We start from the raw sequence: 20,434 nt of genomic DNA on the forward strand, positions 1-20,434 counted from the left end.
TCTACTCCCCGAGCATGAAAATAGCGGCCATAACATAAACTCCTTGGTTGCTTCCACTAACAAGCAACTCAACCCTGAAGTTTCACTTCATGTCAACAACACCATTACTGTTGCAAAGATCGATACTGGAGCCAAATGCAACGTTATGTCATTATCCAAATTTAAACGGATCAGAAATGCCGAATGTATTGTAAGCACTTTGACTACTTTGTTATCCTACAATAGACAATAGAAAAAGGCGCAGGAGTAGGCCATTGGGCCCTTCAAGCTAGCACCGCCATTCAATGTGATCATTGCTGATCATTCCCAATCAGTAAACCCGTTCCTGCCTTCTCCCCATATCCCCTGACTCCACCATCTTTAAGAGTCCTATCTAGCTCTCTCTAGAAAGCATCCAGAGAACCTGCCTCCACCGCCCTCTGAGGCAGAGAATTCCACAGACTCACAACTCTCTGTGAGAACAAGTATTTCATCGTCTCCATTATAAATGGTTTATTAATTATTCTTAAACGGTGGCCCCTGGTTCTGGACTCCCCCAACATCGGTGCAGCGGCAGATTTTTCTTATGTTTTGAGAAACATATTCTCTAGCCACCATTTGGATGAGAATGGATAAGGGGAATATCTTCTATACGCATGTAAGCTTCCTCAGAGACATTCAGAGGTGCTTTACTCATCAAACTTCAACACACAGTCTTTTGTTGAATAAATGCTTTATTTTTAATGGTAAACAGCAAGATACATCCACATTTCTTCCGACTCATTATTGCAAACTTCCTTGAATTCCAACTTGCAACTTTAAACATTATAAAACTCCCCGTGTCTCCGTAACATTGACATGGTCGAAGGATTGACATTCTCCATCGTCTTTCCAAATTAATCTAAAAACTAAACTTCGGCGCAAGCATCTAAACTCCAAACATGCCCATAAACACGTCATAAACCCACCCACAATGTAACGGCTAGTCTAAACTTTTAAAGGGACATGCAAAACAGGCCAAATGGCCATTGCACACCGGCCCCTAATTGGTCCGAGTATCTAACGAGGAAATTACTAACAACATTAAAAAAGTGGCCATAAAGGCTATACATATATCAAAAGCAAAAGGTCAGGGAATTAAACCCTGTGCCTCCTTGTGGGGAAATTGAACGCTGATCTAACGCGTGACAGGTAGGGGTACAAAACACGATACTAACGAGAAAAAATAACATGCAATCGTTGCTCTTCATCGACTCTTCCATCTTCACCTTCACCTTCTAGAAGCAATCACAATTTGGTTATTGGTCTTATTAAAACATTGATTTTTGTTTTAAGACGTACCATACGCACCATGCCCCGAATATCAGGCATTACTGAACACCAGTCTCATTCCTGGGATGTCAGGACATTCATATGAAGAAAGACTGGATGGACTCGGCTTGTACTCGCTAGAATTTAGAAGATTGAGGGGGGATCTTGTAGAAACTTACAAAATTCTTAAGGGTTTTGACAGGCTAGATGCAGGAAGATTGTTCCCGGTGTTGGGGAATCCAGAACAAGGGGTCACAGTTTAAGGATAAGGGGGAAATCATTTAGGACCGAGATGAGGAAAATGTCTTTCACACAGAGAGTGGTGAAGCTGTGGAATTCTCTGCCGCAGAAGGTAGTTGAGGCCAGTTCATTGGCTATATTTAAGAGGGAGTTAGATGTGGTCCATGTGGTTAAAGGGATCAGCGGGCATGGAGAGAAGGCAGGTACAGGATACTGAGTTGGATGATCAACCATGTTCATATTGAATGGTGGTGCAGGCTCGAAGGGCCGAATAGCCTACTCCTGTACCTATTTTCTATGTTTCTATGATTTCTAGTATTCTTCCCATCAACCAAGAACCTCGTGATGCTGTAAGGTCAGCCGCGATAGCCCAATATTTTTTACCAAGTTGGGATAACATATAATTTCTTCCTCCATGTCCAACTTGTATATGAATATGTCGTAATAATAATGCCGTTATGTAAAAGTATTTTGAGAGAATAATAGGACGTTTAGTGTTTTCGGGCATTGCCAATTTGTTTAGTTGACCACCCATCCGCAGAAGACCATCCTGCCAGACTGGGTCAAGCTTGTACAATTGACTGTTTCTTTTTACCCTCTGTCCTCCAGCTTCCAATGTTAATATTTCTTCTTTGTATTTCTGTCTTTGACAGAAAGAGCTGATGGCATTTTCCGCTTGAGGAGATCAACAAGACGTAAACCATTTACGCCATATGAAGCCACAAAAACTTCCATCTGGCCTTCAATCTCTCCTTTCCGTTTATCAGGATTTTCTCCCAGGATACTTTCTGTAATGTGTCTCCTTTCCAGAGCCACCAACAATAATCTTGTTTTTATTTTAAGAAACCAGGCTACTGAAGTTATCAATTTATTCCACAATGAAAAGTGGGGAATTAAATTGTTCACGTGTCATATGAGTCTTTAGCAATCACATTCACAGAAATATTTTGTTTAATTTATGGATCATTTACAGATATTTCAAATCCAAGTTCAAACTTTGGCCATTCTCTGTGTGGTTCACAAAGAAACTTGGGCCCATTGATACCTCCTGGTATTTAGAAAGTAATTTGCTGTTAGTCCTCTAGAGGCTTCGTCCACAGGATTTTCATTTGTGCTAACATATCTCCATCTCCAATCAACAAGAACTTGCTGCACATCCCCTTCAGGCCACAATAAGAATTGCAGGTAATCAATATGTTTACCAGCGACTTCACTTGATGAAACATTGATCTGATGTCGGCCATTAAAGCAATCGGTTCTTGCCTAAATTTGATGAGAACCCCAATGAGTGAGTTGGTAAGGTCTGGACCTTGTCGTAGTTCATTGTTAATCGATGTACCTTTAAAGACGGCAGCACAGTCTAATACCACCCTCAATGTCCCTTTATTTGAGTGATACACCTCATGGTGCGGAATATATCAGAGCTCTCCATCAGCTCTATATCATTGATTCGTTGGTACCATTTTGGCATAATCATGATCAATCATATCCTGTGAGAAGGATGTATATTCCTCTTGATATTTCGTCTTCTTAACAAACTTACGTTTCAAATTCTGGATATGCTGTTCTGCAATATGACGATTATTCGGTAAACTAATACTTTCTTGCTTGAAAGGTAAGTCCAAACAATACGTCAATTGATCATCTTAACTGCATAGTTCATAATATCCAAGAATTTTAATTCTTCTCTGGATATTTCTTCAGATTCTTTGCTGGTACTTCCATTGAAATCATGATTATATTGCTTCATTAACAGCTTTTTCCAATTTACAAGTAGATATTTGGTTAACAGCAACAGCACGACAGTTCATCTGGCTACTGTTTCCCTTATTCTTGCTCAAGGAGCCATAGATAACCCATTCTAGTAGGGTCTTCACAGCATACGATCCATCCCCTTGGCTCCTAACAATCTGTACAGGTTATAATGCTCTCAGAGCATTCGTTCCAATAAGCAAGTCAATATCAGAATTTATCTTTGATATTTTGACATCCTTCAGGTAAGGCCATTGCTTTAAGTCTTCACATCTGGGTACATTCTGATGACCAACAGGCATAGTTCCGTGTGTAAAAACTTCTGAAATTGGAATAAAATGATCTTGATCCAAACTGGATATCTCCATAGTTGTAATGTAATGACTAGGGCACTCTTTCTCTTTATTCATGTAGGCATTTGAATTTTAACATTCTCTCCAGTAATGTCGAGCCTTCTCATCAAATTCTCTGTACAAAAAGTAGCTCAACTTCCATGGTCCAGAAACGCATATGTTTGCAACACTACATTTGTTTCCCTATTTCTCACTTGTACTGGTAAGATAGAGAAAATGCAAGCTTCAATCCCGGCCCCAGTGTGAGCAGTTACTTGAGACGAGGTGACAGCATTAATAGCAGCTGACTCCCCCTGCTCTGTATGGTCCGGCTTTTTCTTTACAGGGTGAAGAACATCAGGATGATTCTGCTTGCAGTTGACACAAATTATTGGGCACTTACAGTTTTTTATCACATGCCCCTTCTTTAGACATACATAGCAGATACCACTCCTTTTTAAAAAGTACATATTTTCTTCATATTTATTATCTTTAAATTTACGACACCATTTATGGTGTGGCCCACTTCACCACAAAACGGACAAAATCCCTTCTTAATAGTCGGTGCATCCTTTATTGCATTTCTTAGGCCCTGTTCTTTGTTTAGTTTCGGTAAAAGTAGAACGTGTATAAGTTGCAAGTGGTCTGCGATCTTCAATAGTTCAGTGGTATGAGTCTAACATGTACCATACTTCTCTTTCTAAAAAATCCACCAGGTCTGGTAGCCTGGCTACTTGTTTGCTCTTATCTCGTATTTCACCTGCCCTATCTCTCCACTTGTCTCTCATTCTTCTGGGCAACTTGTTAATCATCGAGCTGCACCATTCTCTCAGAAATATTGCATAATCACTCAATTTTTCCCCATCTTCTGGTTTGATTTCTTTCCAAGCATGGGCCTTCTCCATATATGCGTTCGGAATCCTCTGTTCATCACCAAAACGTTTTCAAGTAATCTTCACGCCTTTTTATATACCTGGCTGCCTGGCTCCATCTGATAACTTTCTACAAGCACCTTCAGACTTCCACGTGTACTTCACCAGAAATCATAAGTGATCTTTTTCATCCTTAACTTTCGTCTATAACACCTCCTTTAGTGTCCCTACGAAAGTTTCATACTCCAAAGAATCTCCACCATACGTAGGAATTTCTACTGGTGGTAGAATGAGAGAGGTATTTTGTTGAGCTATAATCTCGTTGAATTCAGTTTGCCTATTCAACAGTGCCAATAAACCAACCTGATTCCCTTCTCTTGACTCCAACTGTTCATAAACAGGCCTTTGTGATTCAAACGGGCTTGCTCGAGCCTGTGCACCAGGCCTCACCACGACTGGTTTGTCTCGAGCATCCACAGGCGTTGGTTTTGATCTAGCACTCATTTGCTGAGATGATGTTTTACCCATCGTATTCTGCCAATTGGTTTTCAAAGCCTAGAAATCCGGTGGACCTCGACTGTGGAATTGATCCAACTGCCAATTTATTTAGAGCTGTTTTTCTTCTTGGTCCAGAGATCATCGTCCTCGGCGATATAGAGCTGCATCTTGACCCCTCACTTTCCAGTATATCCTCCCTGGCTTTGGCCACCGCCATCTTTGTGGCTAATTCCAATTGTCCCTGCTGTCGCAACGTCTGTTCCTCTTGTCGTTTTCTCTCTCGTTTCATCTCTTCTTGCTGTCGTGCCATCTTATGTGTTCTCTCTTCTAGCTGTAACACCATCACTTCTTGCTGTCGTGCCATCTTATGTGTTCTCTCTTCTAGCTGTAACACCATCTCTTCTTGCTGTCGTGCCATCTTATGTGTTCTCTCTTCTAGCTGTAACACCATCTCTTCTTGACATCGCCTCATCTCTCGCACGATCTCATGTTTTTTCTTCATGGCATCCGCTTCTATTGATAGCACAGCTATATCAGCTTTTCCTCCCAATTGACAGACGCCCTCTAAACCCAACTGACTGAGCAACCAGATCTGCGGCCTGATCTTCGCGAAGATACATTCGAGATACCATCTCCTCGTCTAAATTCATCTTCCATTCTGGCACCTTGTTGCTTCGCACTTCCAGCTACAAAGCTCTTAACTTGTGACATCATTTCAGATAACCACTTCTCTGCCTTTTTCTTGAAACAATTGAATATCTTCTTCGTGTCTTCGTCCCACTGGGTATGTCTTCTGCGTTCTTCCCAAGACAGCACTGGACACAGCAGTACATTCTGTTTCTTGCCAACCTCCTGGTAGACGTTCCATAGTTGGTTCATATTAGATTTCACCTTGATCACGTTCTGTTCTGATTCCATTAGTTTTTTTCTATATATCCATTAATCTGGTCACCTGCAACCATAATTCATTACTCTCGTTCTCGGTTTCCCTCAAACATGTGAAATATCTGTTTCTTCAAGTTGTCTGGGTCTTTCTTCACAACCACGTGGTTCTTCTGGCATCGCTCTGCCTTCATCTTCTAAATTCATGATTTTAAAGCGGTTGTGGCAGATTGCCAAGTCTTTAAATTAGTCGAACAAGTCTCTACTAGTAGCTGTAGCTTTGTTTTTTAATCAGCAATTTCTTCCAAAATTAAAACATACTGATAATGCAGAGAACATCTTTCTAACACCAGGTGCAAAATGTAGCTCTAATTAAATTGAATGCACCTATCAGGAGCAACAACACACTCCAAGGTTGCAAGTACACAAAAATGCTGGAGAAACTCAACGGGTGCAGCAGCATCTATGGAGCGAAGGAAATAGGTGGCGTTTCGGGCCGAACCCCTTCTCACCTCCGTTATCCTGACCGCGGTCTGCATCCCACCCCAGGCAGACGTCCGTCTGGCACTGGAGGAGCTGCACCAGACGTCTTACCCCGAGGCATTTACCACAATTGCTGGGGACTTCAATGCGAAACTCAAGAAATCACTCTCGAACTTCCTTTGTACTCACAAATCCAGTGATACGTCTCGATGCGGTAGATAGATGTCTAGGCTCTTCTGACCGAGATATAGTTGATCCTGGAACCACTTTGGTCTGGCTAAAACCTCTCCGAGAATTTTAGACAATCTTTTGTCTTAAGGGCAAGACTGCTTTATCAAAGGGAGCTGAGGGAATGCTCTGTGTTCTGTTTCACAGAGACATGGCTCACCCCCAGCTCCCCAGACTCAGCGGTCCAGCCTGAATGGTTCTCCATCCACCGTATGGACCAAGGTCAGCCTGCTTTACCCAGACGCGCTGGAGAAAACAACTTCTGAGCTCTGATACAGAAGTATATTAATTAAAACAGTGGTTTGAATTCAAAGAGTAATAATCGATTTGTACTCACAAATCCAGTGATACGTCTCGATGCTGTAGATATACGTCTAGGTTCTTCTTCCGGAGATCTAGTTCCTCCTAGAACCACTTTCGTCCGGCTAAAACCTCTCCGAGAATGTTAGACAATCTCTTGTCTTAAGGGCAAGACTGCTTTATCAAAGGGAGCTGAGGGAATGCTCTGTGTTCTGTTTCACACAGACATGGCTCACCCCCAGCTCCCCAGACTCAGCGGTCCAGCCTGAAAGGTTCTCCATCCACCGTATGGACCGTACCCTGGCATCTGGGAAAGGGAGAGGAGGGGGCGTCTGCTTCATGGTCAACTCTGCGTAGTGTTCAGACGTGGCAGTCCTGTCCTGCTCTCCACAACTGGAACATCTGGCCGTGAAGTGCCGTCCCTTCTACCTCCCAAGAGTATTCACCTCCGTTATCCTGACCGCGGTCTACATCCCACCCCAGGCAGACGTCCGTCTGGCACTGGAGGAGCTGCACGCCATGGTAAACAAACACCAGACGTCTTACCCCGAGGCATTTACCACCATTGCTGTGGATTTCAATAAGGCGAACCTCAAGAAATCACTCACCAACTTCCACCAACATGTCTCCTGCTTCACCAGAGGACCTAACACCCTCGATCACTGCTACACCACCATCAAGAATGCTTATCGTTCTATCCCACACCCTCACTTCAGTAAATCCGACCATACCGCGGTGCTGCTTCTTCCTGCCTACAGGCAGCAATTAAAGAGCGTACACCCAGAAGTGAGGACAGTACAGAGCTGGTCGGGGGGGGGGGGGGGCAGAAGAACAACTCCAGGACTGTTTGGAGTCTGCAGACTGGGCAATGTTCAAGGACTCGGCAACGGACTTGAACGAATAAGCCACAGTCGTTACAGACTTCGTAAAGAAATGTGTGGAGGACTTCCGGTGGCTGCTATGAAGCAGTGAAGGCAGCTGCACTGAGCTCTCCTCCAACAAATCGTGTTTAAAGTCGACTCCCATGCCAGGATCGAGTTAAAAACATCTTATCAGGTTTGCTGAACGTCGAGGGTACTGACTCCATCAAACGGTACCGGTGGATTTGGGATTTAAAACGATCTTATCCTTAAAACTGGATGAGAAAGCGAAGAGGTCAGAAAGGACCCAAGAAAACTACAATCAGTTTCCAGCTCCAAAAAGCTCTGGATGAGCTTGAAACTACCCCGGAACTCACTTTTGAATGTTTGGAAGAGGAGCTGGAACCTCAACAACCTACAAGCGATATGGCTGCGAGAAGTGATACAAAGGAGAAAGAAATGAAAAGCTGGGAAGAAACGGTAAGAGCTAATATTCTTAAAGATATTACTAAAGATCTTCAGAAGCAATTTGCCAAAATGAATTCTACAATTCAGAACAACTTCTCCACTATGGAGGGCAATCTTTCTAAGAAAATTGATAATAGCTGCGGCGAAGTAAAAGAGCTTTATGTAGCCCTGAACCAGCAGTTTAAAGATTTGGAGTCCAGGACGGCGAAGGAATTGGAAAGTATCCAGAAAGATTATAACAATAAACATGACACCCTGCTGAAGCAATTAACAGACTCGGAAAAATTGATGGAAGAGATGGATGGTGAAATGGAACAGATGAGCCAAGAAATACAAGGTCTGAAAAAACAACACGATACTAATTGGTAGCTAACGAATAAACTGAATGAGAAATGTCAAGATTTAGAGGCCAGGTCAAGGAGGCAAAATCTGAGAATAGTAGGAGTTAAAGAGGGTGCTGAACACGGCCTTCAAATGCGTGATTTTATTACTAATCTACTTAAAGATGTTTTCAAACTTCCAGAAAAACCAAAGATAGATCTGGCTCATCGAGTGGGTCACTTCCAAAAACATGATAATGCTAAACCAAGGCAAATCATTGTAAAGTTCCTGGATATTTCAACTTAGGCAAATCTATTAAAGAAGATAACCTATGGAGAAAATCTTACATTTGCTGATAATATCGTAAGATTCTACAGGGATTATCCTCGGGAAATGTTGGCAAAAAGACGCGAGTTTAAAAGGGCAAGCAGTATTTTATATGGACATTCTGAAGTTCGTTATAGCGTGATCTATCCAGCTAAAATGCTAATTACGTTTAAGGCCAAGCAACGCTCATTTACGGACCCGAACTCTGCTTGCAAATACGCCCAGGAGATTTTAAACAAAATTCAAGGAGGAACAGAATAATAGACATTTTATCTGTGGAACTTTGTTTTTTCTGTTTCAATTAAGACACTAGAACGCTTCAGACGGTTACCAGACAGGCTTATCTGGCAAGAATGTGTTGTTCAATAACAGAGGCCGAATTAAACTTCTGAACTGAAAGCACAGATGGAAGCTCAAGGTCGCAAGCTCGTCAACAAACCCCTCAGCACGGAGAACTATGAGACCGTCTCCTTTTGAAATGGCCATTATGAGGCATCTGTTCCACACTATATGATATATGACCTATTATTTATATATATAATTAACTAAATAATTAACCACTTACGCGCAATAAACTCAACTAACGTTAAAGGCGCAATGTACTATACTAACACGACTAACTATATAGCAGGAAGGATGGGGGAGGTTAGACATATATTTTAAATACTAAATACTAATTATGAATTACTTAACATACAGGTAAATGAAAAGTGTCATTATTGACGAGGTACTTTAACCCATAATTTTAATCCACATCTTCTACCTTCCCTTTTATTTTATTCTATTTTAAGCTGTTCAGCGATTAATTGACCTGATATGATAATTTTGGTAACAATTATAGGGAACCGACTAACGTTGGGTCAAATTCTAATAGGGGGACAAGGCCCAGTGCATAATCTCATCGACGGAGGTCAATTTAAAAACAAATCTAGCTACCATAGGTGGCTTTTTTGTAATTTATCGCTTTTTTGATAAATTACATTCACTTTTTTTGTTTATTCACAATTATTTGTTGTGTGACTTAATATTTTTATGTACACTTTATTTTATGTTTTTCTCTTTCCTTCATTATGTTTAATAGTGTCAGGAGATGTAGAACTACTGTAGAAATTATGAAGGACAACTCTGGATTCGGGATTCCGAGGTACTTGGCTGCATCACATGAATCATACAGTCTGGTAATAATAGCCAATGCAAGATAATAGTCGAATAAATATCGGAGGTCTCACCTTCTGTAGTTGGAACATCAGAGGTGCGAATGAGCCAATTAAGAGGGGTAAAATTCTGGCACAATTAAAATCATTAAATATGGATATTGCTTTCCTACAAGAGACACATCTGAAACAACAAACTCAGATCAGATTAAGGGCAAATTGGATAGGTCAAACCTATTACTCCTCATTCACCTCTAAAGCAAGAGACACGGCTATTATAATTCGGAAGGGTATACCTTTTAAATTAAAGAAATCTATATCTGATAAAGAGGGAAGATATGTTATAGTCACGGGAGAAATTTACAATACACCATTAACTATGATAAATATTTACGCGCCTAATTTTGATAACCCACAATTTTTTAGGAAAATAATAGATTTAATCGCAGAGCATAATTATCAAAATATAATAATGGGGGGAGATTTTAACTGTGTTATAGATCCATACTTAGATAAATCAATAAAGCTAGGGAAGCGTCTTGTTAAAACTAAGACCTGTGAATTTTTAAATACTTATATAAAAAATAATAACATAGCTGATATTTGGAGAATAGCAAATCCAAGTGGTAGGGAATACTCATTTTATTCATCAGTTCACAAAACTTATTCGCGAATTGACTATTTTTTATTGGACACAAAATTAATCCCGTATACGAATAAACCATCATATCATAATAGTATTATTTCTGATCATTCACCATTGACTTTTATACTTAAAATTGAGGGAATGCCGAGTATAAAACCTTTTTGGAGATTCAATGTACATATATTAAATAACCCGTAGGGTTATGAGTATATAAAAGAACAAATAAAACTTTTTTTCGAAATAAATGACACGCCGGGTATTTCTGCACCGCTATTATGGGAAACCTTCAAGGCATATATTCGCGGCGTCATAATTTCTTACCAAAGTTTTCAAAATAAGGAAAATAAAAGAGAACTTCAGCGGATAGAACAGAAAATAAAACTACTAGAACTGGAAAATGCAACTGACCCAACCATAAATAAACATAATAAGATAACTTTATTGAAATATAAAGTCAATAGAATACTATCGGCTAGAGTAATAAGATTATTCCAAATTACAAAACAAGCACACTTCGAATTTGGGGATAAGCCACATAAACTACTTGCGAGGCAACTGAAGCAACGAGAAAAGGAAAAAACTATTACTAAAATTAAATCGGACAAGGGTGAGTTTTTAACACTGCCTAAGGATATTAACAAGAGGTTTGCCCAATTTTATCACAATTTATATACATCTAAAATAAATACAGATGTAAGTAAAATTACAAATTTTTTAGATAATTGCAAGCTCCCAAAATTGGATAGTTTAGAACAAGAGCAATTAGGAGCACGGATTACTAGTGAAGAAATATAACAAATAATAAACTCACTGAAAAATGGGAAGACCCCAGGACCAGACGGTTTTAGTAATGAATTTTATAAAATATTTCAGGAGTCAATTATACCAAGATTATTCAATTTATACACGCAGGCTTATACCGAAAATAAACTACCAGAAACCCTAGCAGAAGCAACAATAACACTTATACCAAAAAAAGATAAAGCTTTAGATGAACCGGGTTCTTATAGAGCTATTTCACTACTAAATACGGATCAGAAAATTTTAGCAAAGATTCTAGCCAGAAGGCTAAATATTTATATTAACAATTTAATAAATACGGATCAAACGGGATTTATACCCAAAAGACAATCATTTAATAATTTGAGAAGGCTTTTCAATATAATGTACTCTCATAATGAGGACAATGAAGATATTTCAGTTATCACGCTGGATGCAGAGAAGGCATTTGATCAAGTAGAATGGCAGTATTTATACAAGGTACTCCAAAAATTCAATATGGGAGAGAATTTTATTAGATGGGTTAAACTACTTTACGATAGACCTACGGCAAGAATATTAACTAACAATACGCTATCTCCAAAATTTTACTTATCAAGGGGTAATAGGCAAGGGTGTGCCTTATCACCATTGCTATTTGCCCTTATGATAGAACCGTTGGCCGAAAGGATTAGAAATCACCTGAATATTCATGGCTATAACACTAAGGATTCAAAGAATAAAATTTCACTATATGCTGATGATATTCGTTTATATATTACTAATACACAAACGAGTATACCCACCTTATTAACACTAATTGAGGAATTCGGCTCTTTTTCAGGATATAGAATAAATTGGGATAAATGCGAAATTATGTCTTTAAAACCACAGGATTCGAGACACTTACTAAAATTCCCCTTCAAAATTGCAACAGAAAAATTCAAGTATCTGGGTATTCAAATTACGAGAAGACACAAATCATTATTTAGTGCCAATTTTATACCACTATTAAATAAACTGAATGATATGATTAAATTTTGGAAAACACTTCCGCTCTCATTGATAGGTAGAGTTAACGCTATAAAAATGACTTTCTTACCACAATTAATATATTTGTTTCAAGCGATCCCAATATATATTCCAAAATATTTTTTCAAAAAACTAGATCCCACTATCACTAATTTTATATGGGATTACAGAACACATAGAATTCAACGAAAGCATTTGTGCAAATCTAAAGAAGTTGGGGGTTTATCATTACCTAACTTTATGTATTACTACTGGGCAGTGCATATTAAGAACATAATGTACTGGCTGGATAGTTCCACTCAGCAGTTGGAGTGGATAAGAATGGAGAAAGAGGAGTGCTATCCGCACGATATAGGAACGATCCTGCTCTCACCGATAAAATTGAATAGTATAATATATAAGAAGAACCCAATTATTCACAATAAAATAAGAATTTGGAAACAAATAAAAGTATTCTTGAAATTAAATAATTTATCAGTACTAACCCCACTATTGAACAACCCCGCATTTAAACCTTCTCTCATCGACAACACATATCAACAATGGGATAGACTGGGGATTAGGAAGGTAGGGGATATGTATGAATTGGGTAAACTGTTATCATTTCAACAATTAAAATTAAAATTTAAATTGAAGGATAATCAATATTTTAAATATATACAGGTATGTGACTTTATGAAGAAATATATACATAGATTTCAAACTATATTTTTAGACCCTTTAGAAGAAGCAATGAATATTAAGGCTGATTCACAAAAATTAATATCTTACTTTTATAATAATATATTATATAGATAATCACCCTCAACAGAAGCACTAAGGGAAGATTGGGAACATGAGCTAATGATAAAGATCTCCAAGGATAGATGGGAAAAGTATTTGATGAATACACATAACTGTTCTATTAATGCAAGATAATTTAATTCAATTCAAATTATTACATAGACTATATTATTCAAAAACGAGGTTGAATAAATTTTATCCAAACGTCTCTCCCAGATGCGATAAATGTTTGTTTCAAAACGCTAATATAACACATTCATTTGTAGGATGTACAAAGTTGAATACATTTTGGAGTGATATATTTGATATATTTACAAAGCTCTTCAAGTCAAGAATAGAACCCAAAATGGAATGGATTATATTTGGAATAATAGGAGAAGATACCAATTTAAATAAAGACCAAAATGTTTTTTTTAATTATGGGTTAATAATTGGAAAGAAATTGATACTTACATTTTGGAAAAATACAACCATACCAACTGTTAAAATGTAGATTAGGAATATGATGGACATAGCACGCCTTGAAGAAATGAGACTCCGACTAATAGATAAATATGACCAATTCTTAAGGAGTTGGTCTCCTTTCATCGACTTTTTGGAATCATGTGATGCAGCGGTACCATAAGGATTGCTGATTTCAGTTCATGACGTGGATAGATCTACATCTCCGAATATAGATTTGAAAATTTCTCTTTTAAGGGGCCTTTTCTTCTATTTCTACTTTCCACCTTTTCTTTTTTATTTTATTTTTTTATTTTTATTTTTTATATCCACACTTCACATTTTTCTACTCTCTACCATCTATTTTCCACTATTTCCCCTTTCTATTGTTTTCTTTTTCTTGTCTTGCCTACTCCTAACATAAAACTAGAGGTTGTACATAGAATGGATTACGGTATGACATAGTTGGCACCTAAAATTAGGTGCCACTGTATTGTTTTGTATTGTATTAACTTCTAATAAAATAAACAAAAAAATAAAAATTAAAAAAAAATAAAAAAATGTGTGGAGGACTGCATCCCTACAAACACCTTCCGAGTGTTTCCCAATCAGAAACCTTGGATGAACTTTGAGATCCGCACTCTCCTGAAGTCCAGACACAGGGCATTCACCTCCAACGATACAGTGGCCTACACGAAGACCAGATACGACCTTGGTAAGGCCATCAAAAAGGCCAAAAGGGACTTCTGCTCCAAACTGGAGGACGAGACAGATGTTCCGCAGCTGTGGCGGGGCTGAATGCAATCACCTCCTACAAGGCGAAACCAGGAGGCAGCTCGAATGTCGGTGTAACATCACTCCCTGACGAGCTCAATGCGTTTTACGCACGCTTTGACAGGGATAATACTGATGTGCCTTCCCGATCGCTGTGATGGCATTTCAGTCTCAGTCACAGAGGCCGATGTCAGGAAATCCTTCAGAGGGGCGAACCCTCGAAAAGCACCTGATCCTGATGGTATACCCGGTCGTGTTCTAAAAACCTCTGTGGACCAACTGGCGGGAGTTTTTACGGACATTTTCAACCTCTCACTTCTGAGGTATGGGGTCCCCACCTGCTTTAAAAGGGCATCAATTATTCCGGTGCCCAAGAAGAGTAAGGTGACGTGCCTCAATGACTATCGACCAGTGGCACTAACGCCGGTGGTGATGAAGTGCTTTGAGAGGTTGATCATGGAGCAAATCAACTCCTACCTCGACAAAAACCTGGACCCACTGCAGTTCGCGTACTGCCACAACAGATCAACGGTGGATGCGATCACGCTGGCTCTCCACTCCGCACTGGACCACTTGGACAACAAAAACTCATATGTCAGGCTGTTATTCATTGATTACAGCTCGGCATTTAACACAGTCATCCCCTCCAAACTGGTTACCAAACTCGCAGAACTGGGTCTCTGCGCATCCCTCTGCAACTGGATCCACGACTTCTTCATCCACAGACCACAGTCTGTTCGTATTGGTGGAAATGTGTCAGCCTCGGTAACAATCAGCACAGGAGCACCTCAAGGCTGCGTGCTCAGCCCCCTGCTGTACTCATTCTATACCCATGACTGCGTAGCGAACCACAGTGCGAACTCCATCATCAAGTTCGCTGAGGACACCACTATTGTTGGTCGTATCAGTGATGGGGATGAGTCAGAATATAGATGAGAGATCGAGCAACTGTTGAGGGCCAGCGCAATAACCTGGCCCTCAACACCAGCAAAACCAAGGAATTGATTGAGGACTTTAGAAGGGGTAGGAGGGGACCCACAGCCCCATTTATATCAACGGGTCGATGGTTGAAAGGGTCAAGAACTTCAAATTCCTGGGCGTGCACATCTCTGAAGATCTTTCCTGGTCCGAGAACACTAACGCAATTATCAAAAAAGCTCATTAGCGCCTCTACTTCCTGAGAAGTTTACGGAGAATCGGATTGTCAAGGAAGACTCTCTTTAACTTCTACAGGTGCACATTCGAGAGCATACTGACCAGTTGCATCGTGGCTTGGTTCGGCAATTTGAGCGCCCTGGAGAGGGAAATACTACAACAAGTAGTAAACACTGCCCAGTCCATCATCGGCTCTGACCTTCCTTCAATCGGGATGATTGATCGCAGTCGCTGCATCAAAATGGCTGGCAGTATCATCAAAGACCCACACCATCCTGGCCATACACTCATCTCCATGCTACCTTCAGGTAGAAGGTACATGAGCCTGAAGACTACAACAATCAGGTTCAGGTATAGCTGCTTCCCCACAGCCATCAGGCTATTAAACCTGGCTCGGACAAAACTCTGATTATTAATAACCACTTCCTGTTATTTGCACTTTACCAGTTTATTTATTCATGTGTGTATATATTTATATCATGGTATATGGACACATTGATCTGTACTGTAGTAAATGCCTACTATGTTCTGTGTGCTTAAGCAAAGCAAGAATTTCATTGTCCTATACAGGGACACATGACTATAAACTCACTTGAACTTGAACTTGAAGTCTGATCTCAGCCACCTCCCAAAATATTTGTTGAGGAGATGTCAGGCTGGATAGGGTACATAGAAACATAGAAATTAGGTGCAGCAGTAGGCCATTCGGCCATTCGAGCCTGCACCGCCATTCAATTTGATCATGGCTGATCATCCAGCTCAGTATCCTGTGCCTGCCTTCTCTCCATAACCCCTGATCCCTTTAGCCACAAGGGCCACATCTAACTCCCTCTTAAATATAGCCAATGAACTGGCCTCGACTACCCTCTGTGGCAGAGAGTTCCAGAGATTTACCACTCTCTGTGTGAAAAAAGTTCTTCTCATCTCGGTTTTAAAGGATTTCCCCCTTATCCTTAAGCTGTGACCCCTTGTCCTGGACTTCCCCAACATCGGGAGCAATCTTCCTGCATCTAGCCTGTCCAACCCCTTAAGAATTTTTAAAGTTTCTATAAGAACCCCTCTCAATCTCCTAAATTCTAGAGAGTATAAACCAAGTCTATCCAGTCTTTCTTCATAAGACAGTCCTGACATCCCAGGAATCAGTCTGGTGAACCTTCTCTGTACTCCCTCTATGGCAAGAATGTCTTTCCTCAGATTAGGAGACCAAAACTGTACGCAATACTCCAGGTGTGGTCTCACCAAGACCATGTACAACTGCAGTAGAACCTCCCTGCTCCTATACTCAAATCCTCTATGGCAAGAATGTCTTTCCTCAGATTAGGAGACCAAAACTGTACGCAATACTCCAGGTGTGGTCTCACCAAGACCCTATACAACTGCAGTAGAACCTCCCTGCTCCTAGACTCAACTCCTCTATGGCAAGAATGTCTTTCCTCAGATTAGGAGACCAAAACTGTACGCAATACTCCAGGTGTGGTCTCACCAAGACCCTGTACAACTGCAGTAGAACCTCCCTGCTCCTATACTCAAATCCTTTTGCTATGAAAGCTAACATACCATTCGCTTTCTTCACTGCCTGCTGCACCTGCATGCCTACTTTCAATGACTGGTGTACCATGACACCCAGGTCTCGCTGCATCTCCCCTTTTCTTAGTCGGACACCATTTAGATAATAGTCTGCTTTCCTGTTCTTGCCACCAAAATGGATAACCTCACATTTATACGGCAAATATTCACAAGGATGTCGCCAGGACTAGAGGGTCTGAACTACAGGGAGAAGTTGAGGCGGCTGTGTCTATATTCCTTGGAGTGCAGGAGGGTGAGGGGGGATCTTATAGAGGTGTATAAAACCATGAGAGGAATAGATCGTGTAAACGCTCAGAGTCTCTTGCCCAGAGCAGGTGAATCGAGGACCAGAGGGTACAGGTTTAAGGTGAAGGGGAAAAGAGTTTGTTGGAATCTGAGGAGTTACGTTTTCACACAAAGGGTGGAACGAGCTGCCAGAGGAGGTAGTTGAGGCTGGGACTATCCCAACATTTAAGAAACAGTTAGACAACTGCATGGATTGGACAGGTTTGGAGGGATATGGGCCAAACGCAGGGAGGTGGGACTAGCGTAGCTGGGACATGTTGGCAGGTGTGGGCAAGTTGGGCTGAAGGGCCCGTTTACACACCGCATTACTCTATGACTATAAGCTGCCATTGTAATGACAATAGACAATAGGTGCAGGAGTAGAGGCCATTCGGCCCTTCGAGCCAGCACCGCCATTCAATGTGTTCATGGCTGATCATCCACAATCAGTACCCCGTTCCTGCCTTCTCCCCATATCCCCTGACTCCACTATCTTTAAGAGCCCTATCTAGCTCTCTCTTGAAAGCATCCAGAGAACCGGCCTCCACCGAGGAGAGAATTCCACAGACTCACACAACTCTCTGTGAGAAAAAGTGTTTCATCGTCTCCGTTCTAAATGGCTTACTCCTTATTCTTAAACTGTGTGTGGCCCCTGGTTCTGGACTCCCCCAACATCGGGAACATGTTTCCTGCCTCTAGCGTGTCCAAACCCTTAACAATCTCATATATGTTTCAATGAGATCTCCTCTCATCCTAAACTCCACAGAGTGTACAAGCCCAGCTGTTCCATTATCTCAGCATATGACAGTCCCGCCATCCCGGGAATTAACCTTTAAACCTACGCTGGGCTCCCTCATTTGAGGAAGGATATTCCTACTATTTAGGGGACCAATGCTGGTGTGATTCAGGCAGACAGTAGCACCCTCAGTGGTGACATTGCCAGGATACACGTCACCACCACTGCAAACTCAGCCCAGGCTCTACGCATATATATTAAACAGCTGGCATCCTAAAGTCAATTGACACCGAGTTGCACTGGATCTGAGTAGTCAACTGCTTTCATAATTATACATGTTTCGCTTTAGTTTAATTGAGAGATACAGTGTGGAAATAGGCCCTTCAACAATCACCCGAACACTAGTAATAATAATAATAATAATAATATATCTTTTATTGTCATTGCACGTCAGTGCAACGAGATTTAGTGGCAGCTCCACTGATGTACAAGAAAGGTAAATAAATACATTACATAAATAAGCAAGCTGAATTGATTGACGTGACCGTCTGAGGGAGACTGTCCACAGGGGGTGAGTGGGGGGGCACTCATTAGGGCCGGTTCAGAGCCGCTATAGCTCTTGGGATAAAACTGCTCCTGAGTCTGGAGGTTCGGGCGTAGAAGGCCTTGTAACATCTGCCGGAGGGAAGTAGTTGAAACAGACCGTGGCAGGGGTGTGATGAGTCCTTATGGATGCTGAGGGTCTTCCTGAGGCACCGCGTGTGGTAGATGCCCTCCAAGGCTGGTAGGTCTGTCCCGATGATCCGCTGCGCTCTGTTGACGACGCGCTGAAGAGCTCTCCTCTCCGCCTCCGTGCAGCTGAGATACCACACAGAGATGCCATACGTTAGTATGCTCTCTGTGGTGCAGCGGTAGAACGTTGTCAGCAGCTGTTGGGGCAGACCAGTCTGTTTTAATGTCCTCAGGATGAACAGTCGTTGCTGTGCCTTCTTGACCAGCGCGGCGGTGTTTGTGGACCATGTGAGGTCTTCTGAAATGTGAGTGCCCAGAAACTTAAAGCTGGACACTCTCTCCACACTTTCCCCATAAATGGAGATTGGGGCGTATTCTCCAGAATGGGACCTCCTGAAGTCAATAATCAGCTCCTTGGTCTTGGAGGTGTTTAGTGACAAGTTGTTATTGGCGCACCAGTCCGCCAGGTTCTGCACCTCCGCTCTGTAGTTTGTTTCATCACCGTTGGTGATCAGCCCATTCACTGTTGTGTCGTCTGCAAACTTGACGATGGTGTTGGTGTCGAATGCAGGGACACAGTCGTGAGTGAAGAGGGAGTAGAGCATGGGGCTTAGTACACAGCCCTGTGGTGTGCCGGTGCTCAGGGTGATAGTGGAAGACAGGGGCGGGCCCAGTCTCACTGCCTGCGGTCGCTCCGTCAGAAAGTTCAGGATCCAAGCGCATATCGGTGAGCTGAGGCCTAGCTGGTGGAGTTTGGTGGTGAGCTTGGTGGGGGTGACCGTATTGAATGCAGAGCTATAGTCCATGAAGAGCATCCTCACATACGTGCCCTGTCTGTCCAGGTGAGTCAGGACAGTGTGAAGGGCCAGAGAGATGGCATCCTCTGTCGATCTATTTGCCCTGTATGCACTGTATGCACTAGTTCTGTCCTGTAAACATGGGACAATTTACAGAAGCCAATTAACCTGCAGTTTTGCAGTTTCGTCCCGAAACGTTGCCTATTTCCTTCGCTCCATAGATGCTGCCGCACCCGCTGAGTTTCTCCAGCACTTTTGTCTACCTTTGATCTTCCAGCATCTGCAGTTCCTTCTTAAACACTACTTTCCCCGATGGAGTTACAGCACTGTAACCTACATTGGCCCTTGAACCCACAATGTCCGTGCCCAACATGATGCCGTGGTAAACTGCTCTGGACACAATCAATATCTCTACGTTGCTTGTGTCTGTATGGAAGCCACCTAAATCCCAACACCTCTCTAGGCAATGCATTCCAGGCTCTCACCATTCTGTGTAGGGAAACATAGAAACATAGACAATAGGTGCGTTCGGCCCTTCGAGCCTGCACCATTCGCCATTCAATATGATCATGGCTGATCATCCAACTCAGTATCCTGTACCTGCCTTCTCTCCATACCTCCTGATCCCTTTAGCCACATCTAACTCCCTCTTAAATATAGCCAATGAACTGTGTGGCCTCAACTACTTTTTGTGGCAGAGAATTCCACAGATTCACCACAC

At 41.5% G+C, this 20,434-nt stretch overlaps 1 long non-coding RNA gene across 1 annotated transcript; it reads left to right on the forward strand.

Annotated features, from left to right (window-relative positions):
- Nucleotides 1–383: 383 nt before the first annotated feature.
- On the forward strand, nucleotides 384–18,141 carry LOC116969242. Its single transcript, XR_004410692.1, has 3 exons — nucleotides 384–454; nucleotides 16,825–16,829; nucleotides 18,037–18,141. It is a non-coding gene; the product is annotated as an uncharacterized LOC116969242 (long non-coding RNA).
- Nucleotides 18,142–20,434: the final 2,293 nt, after the last annotated feature.

The sequence above is a fragment of the Amblyraja radiata genome, unplaced genomic scaffold, assembly GCF_010909765.2.
Source record: "Amblyraja radiata isolate CabotCenter1 unplaced genomic scaffold, sAmbRad1.1.pri S133, whole genome shotgun sequence".
Lineage (NCBI taxonomy): Eukaryota > Metazoa > Chordata > Chondrichthyes > Rajiformes > Rajidae > Amblyraja > Amblyraja radiata.